The sequence below is a fragment of the Bos grunniens genome, chromosome 5 (assembly GCF_055505025.1).
Source record: "Bos grunniens cultivar Pamir isolate PY7600 chromosome 5, Bosgru_T2T1.0, whole genome shotgun sequence".
Taxonomy (NCBI): domain Eukaryota; kingdom Metazoa; phylum Chordata; class Mammalia; order Artiodactyla; family Bovidae; genus Bos; species Bos grunniens.
In genome coordinates this window covers 108,776,130-108,789,616 of record NC_141169.1, presented here as the reverse complement: position 1 = coordinate 108,789,616, position 13,487 = coordinate 108,776,130, and the positions used below count along the sequence as shown (strand labels likewise).

Below are 13,487 nucleotides of genomic sequence, written 5' to 3'. Positions count from 1 at the left end.
CTCAACATGAATTTTGAAAACATATTAAGAGAAAGTCACAATGGATCACTTTTGTATGATTCCATTTATATAAAATGTCCAGAATAGGGAAATCTATACAGACACAAAAGTAGATTACTGGTTGCTTAGGCTGGAGCCTTGTGGGTGGGAGGAAATGGGCATGGGCTGTCTTTTGGGGGTGATAAAAATGTTCTAGAATTGACTGTGGCGATGGGGGCACAACTCTGTGGATATACTAAGAGCTACTGTAACTGCACACTCTAAGCAGGTGAATTATATGGCTTGTCAATAAAGCAGTTATAATGGAGTCAGGCTACCACGTCTAACTGCGGGTCTCCAGCACCATCGGCCTTGACTGTAGGCATCTCCAGCATGTCTTACGCAAGGGTTTCTCAGTTACCACCCTGTTAGGGATCATATCTGCAGTCACGTTTGTTCTTAGCCTAATGGTAATTTACAGGATTGCTATTAGGTTCATTAGGGGATGTATCTAAAAATGGTGTTTACAGAGTCAGACAAATCAATAAACTGTGCCTGACTTTTCTATCTTATTATGCAGAAAATGGTTTCTTTTATTTTTAAGGAAGATATCTCTTTTTGTGAATAGCAACTAATACAAAAAGCACCTGCCTACTTGCCAGCATGGGAATGCATTCTGAATGAGGATACACACTCAGTTCATTCATTTATTCAACAAATATTTATCAAGCGATCACTGTGCACTGGCTGCTCTGCCAGATACCACAAAGGCAATGATGAGCAAATTGCAGAGAAGAAAAGGCTAAATAAACAAGCCTTCAGGTCAGTGTGGACACAGCTTTCAAAGGACAGCGGTCTCTCTGCCAGAGGGCCTGGTGGTGTTTCTTAACTATCGAGAGGTTCAGAGAAATATCTACATGCTTTTTTTCCCTTTGAGAATTCAAGGTTGAGGTTTTCAAATTATATAAGTATTAGAAGGAGACTAACAGAAATGGGACAATGTTTACAATAATTCTGCCAGCTGCCCCTCCCCACCCTGCCCATCCATCTAATTTCAAACCTTTTCTCCGCTTCACCTTATTTTCTTACAGCTTCAACTCCATTTCCAGCAGAGCTTTGGTCACCTTGTCTGTATGTCTCCCAGAGGACCCCCTTCAAAGTACCTCCTGAGATTCACTGAGAATTTCAGACCTGGGGCTTTGAGGCCTGGTGGCAGCCAAGACTCCGGAGGCTGTAAAGTTGAAGCCCAGTGCCAAATTGCTACTGGGCGCCTCCCTACCCACTCAGAAACCAGGACATGGGGGACGAGAGGAGGGGAATAGAGAGCTACCATGCTTCCCCACCCTGGCAGTACCCAGGGCTCCCAGCACCCAGCTCTGTGGAGGCAGGTCCTGCCTGGCAGCAGGTTCAAGGGTCAGAGACATGATGTAAATAAAGCCTGGTGCAGCCTCGGTTCTCAGGAATGACAGCTTGTGCTGTGCTATGACCCCTACCCTGTTCTCAGGGGCTGTGATCCCCTACATTTCTGGGAGTCTGTTAGTCTCAGCACTTTGAGACTGGAGTGTTTGGGGGTTTTGTTTTTAATCTTAAAATGCTTATTTTACAATATGACTACAAAGTAATACATCCTTTTATAGAATCTTTGAAACTTTCAGAAAAACAACACAAAATCAAAATAATCTATAATCTGACCACTCAGAAACACTCAGTTAACACTTTCATGTAGACTGTCCCATTATTTGCTCTGTGTGCACAACATGATAAATTATGCATCTTTAACATCTTACTTTGTATTCTAATGAAATTATTTGAACACTAACCATGTCATCATAAACTTCAGGGATCTCCCTGGAGGTACAGTGGATAGGAATCCGCCTGCCAAGGCAGGGGACACAGGTTCGATCCCTGGTCCAGGAAGATTTCACATGCCTCAGAGCAACTAAAGCTGTGAGCCACCAGGACTCAGCCCCTGTACCACGACCACTGAAGCCCACACCCTGGAGCCCGTGTGCTGCAACTACAGAAGCGTGTGCCCCTTAGAGCCTGTGCTCTGCAACAAGAGAAGCCAGCGAGAAGCCTGGGCACCACAACGAAGAGTAGCCCCCGCTCGCCGCAGCCAGGGAGAGCCCACGCGCAGCAAGGAAGACCCAGCAGAGCCAAAAATAAATAAACAAATATTTTTTAAACCTATATTAAAAATAAATCTTACATAAAAGCATTTTAAATAATTAGCATTTAAAATGCTATTATCCCACAGTACGATTAGAGTGTAATGACTTAACCAATCCAATACTATTAGCTACGTCCAGTTTTCACTATTATAGATAGTACCGTCATGAACACTCTTAAAGCTAAATCCTTGCACACATTTCTGATTATTTTCCCAGGATGAATTCCTAAAATGGAACAACGACCCTCAAGTTTTTGAGACCCACTCACGAATGAACTGGGGAGGAAATATTTTTTATGTTTGTGTTTTATCTGTTTAATATTATCTCTTTTTCTACTTATAAGAGAAATATGTTCTCATCCAAAATTTTTCTTAAATGCAGAAATATGTGTTAAAAAGGATTTACGCTTTCCCTGAATTCTACCATCCAGAGATAGTGCTGTTAATCATGTGGTGTATATTAGGAGTACCTCATATGGTGGGCTTCCCAGGCGGTGCAGTGGTAAAGAATCCATCTGCAATGCAGGAGACGCAGGAGACGTGGGTTCAATTCCTAAGATGGGAAGATCCTTTGGAGAAGGAAATGGCAACTCACTTCAGTATTCTTGCCTGGAGAATCCTATGGACAGAGGAGCCTGGTGGGTTACAGTCCATGAAGTCACAGAGAATCAGACACGACTGAGCACACACACATACACACATGCGCGCGTGCACACACACACATGACATCAAGTGGGTGGACTCAATGGATAGCCAGGTTTTAAACATCTCCCCGCCTTTTTCCTCATTTCTCAGAAGCCCAGGCTGAGTCATGAGTGAGCTCCTTCTTTGAAGGTGGCCTGTGGCCAGGGCTGCACCGTTCACATGCCCCGCACAGCCCAGGCCAGGAAGGGGCAGCAGGACAGAGCAGAGGAGACATCCCCCGGTAAACACAGGCTCTGGCACCCGCCCCCTGCTGCCCTGGGGTGGTGGGGAGTGAGCGAAAGCCCTTGAGATGCAGTCAAGTCTGCAGTCCTCCTTGGGCACACCAGAATCAGGTCACTGGAAAGTAGTCTGCACGTAACCACACGCACACGGCGTTCACAGCTCCAGGCTCACACACAGCATCAGTGCCAAGATTCTGTGCACCAAGCTCCCTACCTCCACCCGCCCACCCCCCATCCATCAACACGCTTGTTTCTATGCAGAAAACTTATCTGCAGATGCTTGTGAAATATGTTTATATATGAGAGATTTTTTTTTTTTAATATGAGAGATTAATTTGTCTCCAGAGGGGACCTCACACCTACACAGAAGAGCCCAGAGTCACAAAGAAAACCCGATTGGTGATCAGAAGAGGTCCCTCATGCTGGAAGGGTCATTACACTAGAGGGGCAGCCAGGCAAAGGCCTTGGCGCCCTCTGGCCTGTAACAGCCCGGTGGCCTGGCAGATCAGCCACACCCCAGCCCATCCTCGCCTTCCAGGGTTCCCTCCACATCCTAAGCTACAGGCTCCTATGCGGCTTCCCAGTGCTAACTACTCCTGGTGGCACAGTGGTAATGAATCTGTCTGCCAATGCAGGAGACGCAAGAGACGTAGGGTCGATCCCTGGGTCGGGAAGGTCCCCTGGAGGAGGAAACGGCAACCCACTCCAGTATTCTTGCCTGGAGAATCCCACGGACAGAGGAATCTGTCAGTCCACACAGTCTATGAGGTCTCAAAGAGTCAGACATGGTTGAGTTACTGAGCGCACACACAGGCACAATTCCAACTAAGAAACCCCCTTCTTTGTCTTCTAAGATCCTACCTCCCCCATGACATCTTCTTGGCCAATGGCAGGAAGTGGGAATTCCACTTGGCCATATTTTGCAGACAATTTCAACTTATCACAAGTATAAAACATCTCCTTGGCTTTCTGTAATATAATATGCACTGCCGTTCCTTGATGTGCCTGACCTTGTTCATTCCTTGTTAACTTCTGAGTCTGTCAGTGTCAATATTCTCACGTGTTACCAAGTTCTCAGGACACCCTTTAGTATCCTGGTCAACCGAAAAGCAGCCCGTGTGTAAGAGAACATAATTCTAGAGTCACTGAGCACTTACCACTTGCCAGGTGCCGCTTTTATGTCTTGACGTGCATTAACCCGTTTAGTCCTCTCAATAACCCTACCAGGAAGGTGCTATTGTTACTTTTGTTTCACCTGCGAGAAAATCGGGCACAGAGGTTAACTGCCCTGCCCGAGGTCACACAGGTGGTAGAAGTACCAGCAAGCTCACAGCCAGTACCAGCAAGTACCAGTACCAGCAAGCTCACAGCCTCCAACCGCTAACATTTTAGAGTTCAGCTGTCCACTTTTTACCTGTGTATGTAAACCATTTTATTTTAGAAAACTGGGATCATAAATATACTTAAAAGGCTGTTAAGTATGTTTCTTTGCTCAGAATATAAATCTGTAACATTTGCCTTTTAAGAAGTGTTTCATGTGGCGGAAGTTTTAACATCTTGATATCTATTAGTCTTCTTCGTGGTGATTTCTGCCACTTGGTTTAATGTTTGGAAAATCTTTCCCCTTACAGAGTCACTATCATGTCTTCTGGGTTGGCTTGTTTGTCTAATAATTGTAATTATTTTTGGCTGTGCTGAGTCTTCATAGCTACATGGGCTTTTCTCTAGTTGTGGCAAGCAGGAGCTACTCTTCTGTTGGGGCGCGTGGCCTTCTCACTGCAGCCGCTTCTCTTGTTGAAGGGTACAGGTTCAATAGTTGCAGTTCCCGGACTCTAGAGCACAGGCTCGATGGTTGTGGTGCACGGGCTTGGTTGCTCTGAGGCATGTGGGATCTTCCCAGATCAGGGATCGAACCCATGACTCCTGCATTGGCAGGCGGATTCTTTACCACTGAGCCATCAGGGAAGCCCTTGTCTTTTGGTTTTATTCTTTTTTTATCTTTAGCAATTTGAGCTATTTGAAATTTATTTGATTAATAGTGTATCTCTTTTCCTGTGGTAAGTTTGTGATACTTCCTTAACATTAATTTGGTTCTTGTTTATGCTAAGACCTGTTTCAAAGTTGACTAATCTGTTTATTTAATAGATGTTATTTTGTAGGGCAAGTCTTCCCTCTTAAGTCTTTTTTTTTCTAAGTGTTCTTAGCAATCATGCCTTACTATTTTGCCCAATGAACAATAGGATTTTATATCAAGTTGCTTTGGCTGGTGGACAGGTGCGTGGTTTCTCCATGTACAAGCTTTCAAATGGATAAATGTTTTCACTTCTCTTGGGTGTTTATCTAGGAGTGGAATTGCTGGGTTATATGGTAACTCACTTCCCTCATAGCTCAGCTGGTAAAGAATCTGCCTGAAATGCAGGAGACCTGGGTTCAATTCCTGGGTCAGGAAGATCTACTGGAGAAGGAAATGGCAACTCACTCCAGTATTGTTGCCTGGAGAATCCCATGGACAGAGGAGCCTGGCAGGCTACAGTCCATGGGGTTGCAAGAGTCGGATGCAATTTAGCAACTAAAGAGAGAGAGAGAGAATGGTAACTCTCCAGGGGATCTTCCTGCCCCAGGGATCAAACCCATGTCTCTTGTATCTCCTGTATTGTTCTTGCCTGGGAAATTCCAAGGACAGAGGAGCCTGGTGGGCTACATGTAGTCCATGGGGCCGCAAAGACCCAGACACCACTGAGCAGCTGAGCACATATGGTAACTGTGTTTAGCTTTTTGAAGAACTGCCAAGCAGCCCAAGTGGTCCCATCATTTCACATCCCTGCCAGCAATGTGAGTTCCAGTTTCTGCACTTCCTCATCAACAGCTGGTATCTCAATCTCTTTTATTGCAGTCATTCTAGTGGGTGTGACATGGTGTCTCATTGATTTGCAATGAAAACTAATGATGACTATGTCAGCATCAAGTGCTTATCAACTGTTTGTGCAGCTTTTCAAGAAAATGGCCATGTTCAATTGGGTTTTTTGTCTTATCTATTGGGTTAGAAGAGTTTTTTTATGGATATTAGCCCTTTGTCAGATATACGGTTTATAAATATTTTCTCCCATTCTATTCTCTTTTCATTTCCTTGATGGTGTCATTTGAAACACAAGTTTGTTTGTTTTTTTTTTAACTTTTTAATGGTTTGTCTATTTATTTACTTAGGCCATGCAGCAAGGCAAATGGAATCTAAGTTCCCTGACCAGGGATCAAACCCATTCCCCCCTGCAGTGGAATCGCAGAGTCCTAACTCCTGGACTACCAGGGAATTCTCGAAAGTTTTTAATTTCAACAAAGTCCAATTAATTTTTCTGTTATGATTTATGTTATTGGTGTCATATCTAAATAAACACTGTCTAACCCAAGGTCACAAAGATTTACTTCTATATTTTCTTCTAAGTGTTTTATAGCTTCAGCTCTTTAATGTAAGTCTAGATCCTATTTTGAGTTAATTTTTTGAGACCAAGGCCCAACTTCAGCCATTTGCATAAAAACATCCCATTGAGATGTGCTCTAAGTGTAAAGCACACACTGAATTCTAGAGACTTAGAAATACTAACATGCTTGAAGGAATCAAGTAGAAGATTCAAAGGAGAGAGGAAGAACAAAGATTACCAAAATAAACTGAAAAGATTAACAAATTGACAAAGCAGAGCTTCTGGAAATGGTGGGAAAAGCACAGAAAGCTCAACCCTGACTCCCTCCAACAATGATAACGCTCATCATTGGTATTATTGTCTCCAGTGTTATTCCAAGGGCACTGCAATCGTTTTACATGTATCTTCCCTTTTCATCAGCACATAGCCCAGTGAGGTGAGGACCATCATTTGTCTCCATCAGGGAACTCAGCTTGTCCACGGTCACCAAGCCGGCGAGCAGGAAAGCCAGGCTTGGACACCACTCAGTTCAAAGTCCACATTTTTATCCTCTACAGATTTTTGCAGGGCTTCCTTGGTGGCTCAGTGGTAAAGAATCCGCCTGCCAATGCAGGAGACACAGGTTTGGTCCCTGGGTCGGGAAGACCCCCTGGAGTAGGAAAGGGCAACCCACTCCAGTATTCTTGCCTGGGAAATCCCATGAACAGAGGAGCATGGTAGGCTACAGTCCATGGGGTTGCAATAGAGTCAGACACGACTAAGCAACTTTCACTTCACTTCATAGATTCTTGCAAGAATGCAACAAGAATGCAAACAAGATAAGCATTTTCCTACAGCCTGACCTAAATTTTAGACAGTTGGAGGGATGAGCAGAGCTGAGAATGGAGGAGGGCTCTCTCTGCCTAAAACTGACAGCTTATGTCACAGACCACACCTGCGGTTAGCTGGTTTGCTCTGAAAGCTCTCTTGTTACATTGAGGCCCAGACCCCGCCCCCTGCGCCTGGCCTTCAGAGGCAGCTCCCACGAAGCCTGGCAGTGCCCCCAGCCCAGCTGCACGATAAGACAAGACAGGAGGAGGGACCCAGGGAGAGAAGTCAGCCTGGTGACGCCTGACAGCTCCCTCAGTGATGTCCGCCCGCCGCAGACACCACTCCCCTAGGGGCTCGGGGCTCAGCCAGGAGGCCTCTGTTTAGGACCAGCTCCTTGGAGCTCCAATAGCGCTGCCCTTCCAGAGACTTCTGCAATCAGAAATGCCCAAGACTCTGGCAAAGGCAGTAGACCAGCCAGCCTTTGGTCCTGGGCTGGAAGAGAGCAGGGGCCTCGCATCAGGAGGCTCAGCACCCTGGCTGGCCGACGTGTGCGACATGTATGGGGCAAGCGCTGTGAATGTGCTGGGGCTATTTCTGCTCCGGCAGATTGCTGTCAGCAGGCAGGAGGTGAGGGGTGAAGCTGCAGGGAGTTGTGAAATCTAGACGCAGTCCACTGGGACCTCGCTGAGGGCTGGGGGCCCTTCAGCCTGCAGGACCTAAAGCTGGCCCCACTGTGGGTTCACAGAAGCCGTGGGAAGGAGAGGCACTCCCATGACCCTGACATCCAGACAGGAGCCAGAGCGCCAGGACCACCACACGACCCCCACAACCCGGATCGTGGTGCACTATTCACCACCTGCTTGGAAGTGGTACTGCCTGTGGATACCCTGCTAAACTGTAAGGATGTCACTCTGCCGAGGAAAACCTTCTCACCGCTCCCCAGGGCTCTCAGGATAAAGTCTAAGTTCCTTACGGGCCCTGCCCCATCTGCCCCACCCCCAACCCACCAGCCTCACCTCCCACCTTCAGACCACCTCCGAGGACCCTTCAGTCCTGGGCTGAGCCCACCGCTGCCTCTCTGAAGGCAGACTGCTTGGTAATCCTGGTTTGTCTAATATACCAGCTCAGTGACCACGGGTTCAGTTACTGAACCTCAGATTCACGGGTTTTTATGAGAATGAAATGAGTTAACGTAGAGAAAGGGTCCGGCACAGGGCTTGGCATGAAAATCTGCTGTGAGGGTATATGCTGATGTTACTATGATCACGTGCGCACTTAGTCGCTCAGCCGTGTCTGACTCTTTTGAGATCCTGTGGACTGTAGCCCACCAGGGCTCTCCATGGGATTCTGTCCAAGGGATTCTCCAGGCAAGAATCCTGGAGTGGGTAGCCGTTCTCTCCTCCAGGAGATCTTCCCAACCCAGGGGTCGGATCCCTGTCTCCCTGCAGGCGGGTTCTTTACCAGTTGAGCCACCAGGGAAACCCTGTTATTTCAATTATTTGTATTCAAATAGGCTTACTTTTTACACGATCACATTCACTGATCTGTTATGACTTCTGGATTTCACATTATGTATACAAAGGTTTTCCTCAGTCTGAGATTAGAAAAATATCCAGTGGGCTTGTCATTTAAAAGAGTCTGTGGGACAGTAAAAACGTTGGCTCAAAGCTCAACATTCAGAAAACGAAGATCATGGCATCCAATCCCATCACTTCAAGGCAAATAGATGGGGAAACAAAGGAAACGGCGACAGGCTTTATTTTCTTGGGCTCCAAAATCACTGCAGATGGTGACTGCAGCCATGAAATTAAAAGACGCTTGCTCCTTCGAAGAAAAGCTATGACCAACCTGAAAGTGAAAAGTGTTAGTCACTCAGTTGTGTACGACTCTTTGTGACCCCATGGACTGTAGGCCACCAGGCTCCTCTGTCCATGGAATTCTCCAGGCAAGAATACTGGAGTGGGTTGCCATTTCCTTCTCCAGGGGATCTTCCCAAGCCAGGGATTGAAGACGGCTTTCCCACACTGTAGGCAGACTCTACCCACTGAGCCACCAGGGAAGCCCTAGACAGCATATTAAAAAGCAGAGATATTACTTTGCCGACAAAGGTCCGTCTAGTCAAAGCTGTGGTTTTTCCGGTAGTCATGTATGGATGTGAGAGTTGGACTATAAAGAAATCTGAGCACCAAAGAATTGATGTTTCTGAACTGTGGTGTTGGAGAAGACTCTTGAGAGTCCTTTGGACTGCAAGGAGATCCAACCAGTCCATTCTGAAGGAGATCAGTCCTGGGAAGGACTGATGTTGAAGCTGAAACTCCAATACTTTGGCCACCTGATGAGAAGAGCTGACTCATTTGAAAAGACCCTGATGCTGGGAAAGATTGAAGGCAAGAAAGGAAGGGGACGACAGAGGATGAGATGGCTGGATGGCATCACTGACTCGATGGACGTGAGTTTGACGTGGAGTTGGTGATGGACAGGGAAGCCTGGCGTGCTGCCATCCATGGGGTCGTAAAGAGTTGGACACGACTGAGCAAACTGAACTGAACTGAACTGTGGGGAGTCCATTGCCGTACGGCCCCTCTCCAGCCCTCCCTCACAGTGCTTCTTCTAAGTTAATTCAAGATGTTTTTAAAGGGGAGGCCTGCCTGTGTCTACCGTGTGCAAGGCCCAGGGAAGGAAGAACGCGTGGCCCTTTGGGAAATGGATGACAAGTAGCTGTTGTTTCCTGTCTGAAGCCATGGGGCCTAGGCAGGTCACCTCACTTCATAAACTACAGTGAGTCCCCTACACACGAACCTTCAAGCTGTGAACTTTCAAACATGCGAACGTGCATTCACACGTCCAGTCACACAAGTTAGTTCACGTGTCTGGCGTACTTTTCAACGTACTGTCCTGTAAGATCAAAAGTGTTTATTTTTGTGTTTGTTTTTTATGCAGTCTTTGTGCGAGAAGTATTATAAACCTGTTACAGGACAGCCGACTGTGTTAGATGGATATCTAGGCTCACTTTTTTGAACTTAACAAATACGCTCTTGGAGGAGATCGGGTGTGTTCAGGGTGGTATGGCCGTGGACTCGAACCCGCTCTTGGAATGGGACTAGTTCCTATGTCAGGAACTTACTGTAAACAGCTTTGTTTGTCCATAAGTTGTTGACCCTGAAGGAGTTCACGTTCCAATGAGAAAACAGACCAGTCAGCAGACCGAAGGTATCATCAAAGGCCTACCAGGGAGTGGGGGCCAACATCCTTGCTGGGAAGAGGTTCAGTGGGTGGTGGCGAGTCGGGGTACAGAGGACATTCTCAACGTAGGGACAGAAAGTGCCATCCTGATTCCACAAACACTTGCCAGCACCTCCTGCCACCTCTGCCCACAGGCCCCAGGGCGCAGCGCTGGATAGAGGTAGAGAGGTGGAGACCAGCCAGAGGCCAGGGCAGGGAGCTGGACCAAGGCAGCAAACCCAGCTTCTCTCCCAGTGCCAGGACTAAACTAGTCAGATGGTCTCTAGGAAGTGACTTGATTCCTCTGCGTTCATTGCTCATCCTTACAACACAGCCTCAGCTTGTGTCCTGAGGCAGCTGTGCAAATTCTATTCGATCACATATGTGCAAACATTCTACCCTGTACAAGGTAAATATTTGATGCCCTTGGGCACTTTCTGCTGCTAATTGGTGACTGGAGTTGTTTCTGCCTGGGGGCCGTGTATCGGTTCAGCCTGGCTGCTTTCCCTAGGGCTCAGGCCTGCTTCCTGAAGTGAGGGCAGGGACCCCCACTGGGTCCACAGGGACCCAGACCCCCCACGTGTACACCCCCTCCTGTGTCCTGAGTTTCCACTCCTGGTTCTCCCGGTCTTGCTGTTGACCCACATTAGGACTCTCCTCTGGCACCTTTAACAGGACAGAGCTCCTTCCCCCACAGGAAGGGCCCAGGCTCCGCCCCCAACAGGTTTTAGCAGCAGGACTACCTTTGGCACAGGGCTCTCTCCTTCCCTGTCTATTCTACTGTCTGCCCAAATTAAGGGTGAAAAGGCATGAGCCTAAAGGTGAAAGGTCATGAGCCTCTTCCACCCAGATCTCAACTCCTCTCCATACCACTAGAGCCCCGTGAGCAGCGTCCTCCGGTGGGCAGCAGTGGTTTCTTCAGCCCTGGAGGGTCTGGAGGCCTGAAGACCACTGCCAAGGGCAGCCCCCACCCCCGGCCCCCACAATCCAATGAAGAGGGCTCCTTTAGGGGAAGGGCGCTTAGGGGGCATTTGTAAAACCTGAGTTCTGGTTTCAGTGTTGGCGAGTCGGGTGACCCAAACGGTTCTCCTGGCCTCTTTGGTCCCCAGTTTCCTCATTAGAAAGACGAGAGGGTGGGGCATAGGGCTGAAACAGATGCCCTGTTGGCAGAAAGAAGAGTGCATCTTTTGAGGCCTTAACGTGAGGCCACAAACGTGTGTTTGTGTTCTTGGCTGCTCCCTGGTCTGGGTGCTTGGGAAGGGAGCCTGGGGCCTCCAGCCTTGCGGGCACCATTAGAGAAGAGAGCACATCCCTAGCCACCAACAGGAAGGGTTAAGCACAGAACCAGATCTGGTTGGGTTAGCTCGCCTCTGGAGCCCAACCTTAACCCGAGATGCTGTGAAGAGTCGCCTAGCTTCCCAAGGCTGGTGGTCCTCCCAGTGACAGAAATCCCTCAGCCTTTTCCTTGCACTTGCGAGCAGGCTGGGCATGGCAGCCCACTCCAGTGTTCTTGCCTGGAAAATCCCATGGACAGAGGAGCCTGGTGGGCTACAGTCCATAGGGTCGCAAAGAGCTGGACATGACTGAAGCTACTTAGCATGCATGCAGGCGAGCAGGCCGGGCTGGCTTCAAGGTACTGCTCAGAAGGGCCAGCACTGAGAAAGGCCCTGTGCTTGGCTGAAGGCCATTACCATCTTGAAATTCTTAATACATTTTGTACCAGGGATCCCTCGGGGTTCCATGAACATCACTTAGACAGTCCACTAGCCTCTCCCCCAGGAAGCCGTTTCCCAAGGCAGGGCTCTGTGACCCCCAGACGAAGGACATTCTGGAGGACTCTTCTCATCCTTCACGATCCAGCCGAGATGGCCTTCAAGTCCACAAGAGCTCCTCCAGGCTCCCCAGAGGGGTGGTCCTCTGCTTTCCTGCTTCGTTCCTCTCTCCCACAGCGCCCACCCCTCTCTGTAACCCGGCCCAGGCTCCCCACCTCCAGGCCACGCCCCCTGTACTCTGACTTCCTCAAAACAGAGAGATGCTCGATACACTTGTTGACTGAGGAAAGCAAACAGAGCTATCTTCTCAGGACAGGGCACAGGGCACAGCACACAGTCGGCGCTCAATCAGTGTTGCTGACTCACGCACTGAGCAGGCTGGGGCACCGCACTACATGGCCATGCCCACCCTCAACCAGGGCATCACACAGATCGGACCGTCATTCTCTCCCCTTCTGACCTGGTGAGGAATGGTAACCCTAGGGCAGCAGAGCTGATTTATGGGGTTTCCTTGTGCGGAGTTGGAAAACTTACTCCCTCCCCATACCTGGGTCCCAGTTCCTAAAGGCCCTGCCAGAAGGAGTGTTAAGAACCCCCGACACTGGAGCTTCCCCAGTGTCCAGCCAGTGGCTAAAACTCCACGCTCCTAGTGCCAGGGGCCCGGGTTCAATCCCTGGTCAGGGAACTAGATCCCGCATGCCACAATGAAGGTCAAAGATCCCGAGTGCTGCAACTAAGACCCAACACAGCCAAATAAATAAATAAAAATAAATATTAAAATAAGAACCCCCAACACTTGGAAAGCCCTTTAAAGCTTGCAACCTGCTTTCATTAACTTGCTCCTCAAACTGTCCTTTGGTGGTTTAGTCCCTAAGTTGTGTCCAACTCTTGTGACCCCATGGACTGTAGCCTGCCAGGCTCCTCTGTCCATGGGATTCTCCAGGCAATACTGGAGTGGGTTGCCATTTCTTTCTCCAGGGGATCTTCCCGACCCAGGGATCAAACCCACATTTCCTGCACTGCAGGTGTTTCTTTACCAACTGAGCCACCAGGGAAGCCCCAACTGTCCTGTAAGTCAAGACAAACACTTAAATATCAACTGTGGGGTGGTTGTTCTAGCATTTTTTTCTTTTGCTGCGTGTGTTCCTTGAGGAAGAACTTGGAAATACAGATAGAGCCCAAAGAATAAGGA

General features: G+C 48.3%; 1 protein-coding gene and 1 long non-coding RNA gene across 7 annotated transcripts in view; one reads left to right on the top strand and one right to left on the bottom strand.

The window, feature by feature from the left end:
• Positions 1-13,487, top strand: part of NINJ2 (ninjurin 2) — a 72,438-nt gene that overhangs the window by 44,439 nt on the left and 14,512 nt on the right. The window lies entirely within an intron of this gene.
• The window catches only part of LOC147372983 (uncharacterized), a 39,366-nt gene that overhangs the window by 20,261 nt on the left and 5,618 nt on the right, over positions 1-13,487 (bottom strand). For 4 of the 5 annotated variants that reach the window (XR_015164428.1, XR_015164429.1, XR_015164431.1 and 1 more), the window contains one exon: positions 2,620-2,768. This is a non-coding gene — a long non-coding RNA (uncharacterized LOC147372983). Of the gene's footprint in view, positions 1-2,619; positions 13,485-13,487 lie in introns of those variants that run through there. The other variant, XR_015164427.1, reaches the window with a different exon arrangement.